The sequence below is a fragment of the Saccostrea echinata genome, unplaced genomic scaffold (assembly GCF_033153115.1).
Source record: "Saccostrea echinata isolate AGI-Se365-2 ecotype Australia unplaced genomic scaffold, CSIRO_AGI_Sech_v1 ptg000054l, whole genome shotgun sequence".
NCBI classification, from domain to species: Eukaryota; Metazoa; Mollusca; class Bivalvia; order Ostreida; family Ostreidae; genus Saccostrea; species Saccostrea echinata.
The window spans coordinates 30,953,293-30,959,292 of NW_026889803.1; positions in this window are offsets into that span (position 1 = coordinate 30,953,293).

The following is a 6,000-nucleotide window of genomic DNA, read 5'->3' on the forward strand; positions in this document are numbered from 1 at the left end:
ACCCTTCCTGAAATCCTGACACGATTGATGATAACAATTTGATGTCGTGTATTTTTGGTTCAGTCATAGGGTTCACTTGATCTGTGTATTTAAAAGTATGCGAACTGAACACACTCGAATTGGAAAGGTATCTCTTTAATAACATTTTGGTTTATTTAAGGAAAGATATAAGCTGCAGCAGTTGAATAATGAATCTGTTTCATTCGCTCTGGGAACAATTTTCAAACTCCTGCTATTGCAAATGCACCGTTTGTTTTTGGTATATAATGTAATGGCGTCCATGTGTTAAATTATTGAAAAATCATGTGTATAAAAGATTTTTCTACACGTTTAGATGATCGCCCTAACTTTAACAATGATTACGTAATTTTAAAAAATAAATCAATTCAATCCTATTTCCGTCAAACGTCGATGAAGAACACTAAAAAAAAGGGGGGGGGTAAAAATAGTATAAAGAACTTTTTTTCCTTTCGGATATTTTCACAAATTTCAAAAGAGCCATCTGATACGGTTAGTGGAATAAACCCCACAGGAATTTAATCCCCGTCTCCGCCCTTACCAAACTGCATCAGCATTGCATACCACTAGAGAAAGTGTATCAATAATTCGTTTAATATGTTACTGGCTGCGCATGCACGGCATTATTAGTGTTATAATATGCAGCACATTCTGATATCTATACGCAAGAACTGTTCTTATTGAAGCATAGTAAAAATTGTATCAAAATGCATCTTGTGACGTTCTGCAACACTTGTGTTGTATTTGTGAAATGAACCGTAGTTGTATATGGTTGTCATTCGTATATGCAGTGTTTCCCTTATTCAACACTTTTTTTTCAAAATAGGTCATATCTGGTCTTCATCAAATATAAACTTGATCATTAAAGCTCAACTTGAAAATATTGTATCAATTTAACATCAAGTTGGAGAGAATTAACAGACGTTAGTCCAAGGTTAAAAAAGACTCAGACTGAAATTTAATTGAAGGGGGTTATTGTCCTTTCTGACATAATTCATTTTATCAAATAAAATCTGCAACATGAAAAATAGTCATGTTGCAGATTTTATTTGATAAAATAAATTATGTCAGAAAGGACATTATAGTGTGAGAAAGATGAGTTTCTTTCTTGTCGTTTTGTTTTTTATTGTATAATAAATTAATAATATATTACTAGGACAGCCGAGTCACAAGTGACCTATTGCTATCTTTTCAAGTCCGTTCTCTTGTGTTGTTCGTAAACTTTCGAACATTTTCATCTTTTTCTCTGACGTGTTTTAACCAAATATAGTGTATGGCTGATAAAAAAAGAACAAAACTGATTATTTCAGTCGAAATACTAGAAGATAGGGTCGCTGCATCAAAGTTCTTGTAATCTTAAAATTTTCAGTATTCCAGGAAATCTAGCAGAGATATAGCATTATAATTCTGTACAGCCACCTCTTTATCAATAAACTATATGAAATTCAGGGTCCCTTGGCCCAATCATACATGAAAATACATTATATGCACCTTTGAAAATCTTCCTATAAGCAGCCTGTCCTCTAACAAAACAATAAAAGATCATGTCCTCTGTGGTTAGGATTAAGATTCTAGGATGGGATGGAGTTAGTTATATACATGTACAAGAAAAATGTCATGTTATCGTTGCAAATTTTCTCGTTTGTCATAGACATTCAGCAGGAAAATGTTTTCATTTAAATAATCTAAATAAAATTGTAAAACCCTTAATGGACTTAAGGGTGTTACTTATTTACAAGTGAAAAAGTAACGTAAAATGTATCTTTCGCTTTATTATATAGTATTTGCATGACAGTGAGAAATTAGCATCTTCCGAAAGCCTTCACGGTTCAAATTCCAAGGTAAGGTTAATATGGTCATTTATATAAAAAAAAAAGTAATGTAATAATAAGCTGTCAGCATTCTTTATAAATTATTTAATGCATGCTCCTTGTTTTTAGAATTCAGGTCCCATGCAGTGTGGAGTCAAGTTGATCAAATCTTGAAAATTTTCTATCTTTGAAAATATTCATCTTAACGTTATACTGTTTAACCATAAACATCTAACGGGTAAACTACCGTTTTTACAAAAAAAAACAAAAAAAAACAAAAAAAAAAAAAACATGGAAATTCACGTCTCTAGGTTTAGACTTCAGAGTCGGGCCAAGTTGATCGTATAATGAAAATAAATTACATCTTTGAAAATGTTCCCTTTACTCATGGACATCTAACAGGCAACATTTTTGCATGATACCGATATATGAGCAGTTATAGCCCTCTAAGATTATTTTTCGTATATTATAAATTCATTTTATGAGTAAAATATTTTTTATCATAAATATCTTGCATACAAGCAATCTGCATGAATGATTATAATAGGCACTGAAATCCATGCCCCAAGTGCCCCAGAGTAAGTCCAAATTGAAAATATCCTTTCATTTGCAACACTTGATACATCCTCAAGCTTTACAAGCATTTGATCTGGCAAAAATTCTTTAATATCTAATCAAGCAGTCAAAAAGACGAAACAGTAATCGAAATTTTAAAACAAACAAACTATGGTATCTTAAGAAACTGTTGAATATCGTTTTTTTTAAGTCATACACACGGAAAAAATTACGGCAGTTATCTAATTTTCTTCTTTCCAGGGTGTTGATTCTTTCCTAACTTTTTTTTACAAGTTGGAACATTAACAATCGCATGAAAGAAAGTTTTAAATCAAAACCAATTCACTTTTTTCACCAAAACATAGATTCCTGGGTCGCGCATGTGCGCTTGAGCGTCTCTGGGAGTGAGTAGAAAATAAAATAATAAGCCCTCCACTACCGCGTCCCTGGTGGAGCGCACGCGCAGGATCGCCATTTTGAAAACTCCTTTCTGTTCTGCACGAGATTTCAAGCTGTGGAGGATATAGTGTTATGTTTAGAATAATTAAGATCGATGTGCCGTTTTTCATTTATTTGTAATTATATTTAATGTGTTTTACACCACTAGAGTAAGGAGTGTTTGGCTAAAAGATCAGTTAATAGCTGGATACAAAACCTGTTGAAAATTAAAATCCTAAGTACGAAACTCTGGTTTTCATCAATAAATTAAAGTAACCTAGAAACCCCAGCACTGTGTACATGCAACTCTTTGGGGGAAACATGAACAAAATATTCAACATATTGGTAGATCTTCAAAACAAAAGCAACATTTAATTTCATCCTCCTTTTGGAGGGTGGGCAGATACTCAATGCCCCTTTTCATTTCACTGTCTCTCAATGGAATATTCTCAAAAGAATATTTTGTCCGGACATTAAAGTGGATAATCCCATCCTTCTCTCTCTCTCTCAAAAAAAAGAAAAAAGAAAAAAAAGAGGCCCCTGGGCCACAATGCTCAATTTCCTAGCTTCAAGGAGTTGCGATTTAACGGAAATTGAATCATCACAACACGAGGATGCTATATCAGTATGAATAACATGGCCTTGCCGATCTGTAGAAAAGTTTTTAGAGTTTTTTTTCTGTACACATGCATATATGAAATATGATCTCAAAGTTTAGCCCAACCTTGACGCCGTTTTCCATTACCGGTATATAAAACTTAATCCACATAACTTAGGAATGTTTACGTATCAATAAAATTCAATGTGATATAGTGTGTAGTATTGCCTTATACTCTTGAAAAAGATTTGTTCGTATATATCCATATAACAACTACAGCTGTCCCCTTTTGTAGCCCCAGCTTACCCTAGGGGCTCTAATCTAAACAAACTTGAATCTACACTGTTACACCTTAACAAGAATGCCTGCATGTTAAGACCAACTATGGCCCCCGCTGTACTTCTGAATCAAAAGATTTTTTTACGCATTTCCCCCTATATATTATCATGAGAAAACTAATTCTAAGGAATGCTTCCATATTAATATGACTAATCATGGCTATGCTGTTCTTTATCAAAAGATTTTAAAGATTGTTTTATCATATACGTAAAACCGTGTAAAACTTTGATCTCCTATAGAAGATCTAGACTATACTAACGACCTAGCTAACATTGATATCCAGCAAGCAGAGCGACGCACAACAAAAGACCAGCATACTAAATGATGTAGCGTAATATTGATTTAAGACGAAAAGCATGAAAAAGAATAATAAGGGAAAATGGAAAAAGAATAATGCTTCAGCCTGAACAGCAAAGGAGTAGAAAACGTTGAAACCTTCCTTTACCTTGGCCCACAATAGAGAAGACACGAGGAACAGAAGCAGACGGCTAGTTTTAGGTAGAAGTCCATTTTCATCCCTAAACAAAGTGTGGAAGTCAGAACAGTACAGTACAAAAACCTAAGAATCTTTAACACAAATGTCAAAGCTGTATTACTGTATTGTTCTGAGCTCTGGGGAACCACCCAAGAAAGATGATGAAGGACTGGATACATTCCATAATATATGCTTCGGAGAATTCTGAAGATATCCTGACCAGATAAGATCTCAAATCCACGGGTTTATGAAAGAACAAGAACCATCGGGACACTTTCTCGAACAATCAAAGCACGGCGATGGAAATGGATAGGTCATATTCTCCGCAGAGACACCAGTTCCAACTTATTAAGTTTCATTAGGCTCCTGAAGGTAAAAGAAAGCGAAGAAAACCAAAGAATACATGGATCCGAATACACAATTGTTTGAATACACAGTAGAGAAAGAAAAGAACTGGGATGGAACAGTTGGAGGGAAGTGCATGTTGTTGCCAGTGACCGTCATAAGTGACATCATTTGTTGAACGAACTCGTGCGTCCTCCAGGGCACGGAGTGAATAAGTAATCAAGTGCTGAATTTTCACCAGTTCTTAATATTCTCCCTTTGGAAGAGGGCGTGGCTCTTCATTTGAGCAAAGTTAAGTAACTTCATCCAAGGATGCTTTGAGGCAAGTTTGGCTGGAATTGACCCAGTGGTTCTAGCTCGAGAAGAAGTCGAAAGTGTTAACATTTACAGAAGGGGGGACAGACATACGCAGGAAAAAAATGTGATCAGAAAACCTCACCTGAGTTTTCAGCTCAGGTGGGCTAAAAAGTTAACTAGAACTGCATCCTATACCGTATGCAAATTCAAACAATTTTTGTTTTCGGGGAAAAAATCCACATGCGATGCTCAGGATCATAACACTATAATTACCCAACAACAAATTCTGATAACTTCGCTGTATGGTCCCATGATTAACATAAAATAAGGAATGTATGTTCGTCTTATAATTTAATAACTTGTAAAAAATTATTGTAGCAATTAAGACAAAACATGTTTGCAACTTCAAGAATGCATTCTTTTGATAACGTTTCGAATTATCCACAATCTGGAGAGAATAACATAGCTTAAAGAGCTCTGTTCATTATTAACAAACAATAAATTAGTAGCGGATTTGACGTAAAATTGCAAGAATTAAATTCCACGATAATTTACCAGGCAAATTCATGTTTTAAATTAAAGATTTGTTCAGAGAACTACATAAAAGACGTTGTGTTAAAACCTATACACAGGATTGTGCAAATGAATCTTGGCTGATTCTGGCGTCGCGATACCATTTGGCATTATGCTTAGAATATAATCTATTGAAGACTGACTAATACTATCTTTATATCCAAAAAATTACTTGAAAGTAAGAGTTAAGATTCTTTCGTATGGGTTAAAAAATTAAAGTTCTCTCAAGTCCATTTTAGAGAAACATTGTGCATAACATCACATACGTCACTTTCAGGACTGACCTTGGGGAGGTGGTTGGGGGTATATAAAGGACTGAATGACATATAAAATTCAAATCGGAACTACGTAAGTATTGATTTGTGTTTTGATATGTTTTCCTAAATAAAAATGTTTTTAACCTGATCTCGGTTTCTTGCCACTTGGTGCAAACGAATGACACCGACCATACAGAGGCAGGGAATTAACATGGTGGCATGTACAGCGTAATGATAGGGCCAAATGGTTATCAATGAAAAGCTCGAAATAGGCCGTCTGTTAATTTGGGGTAA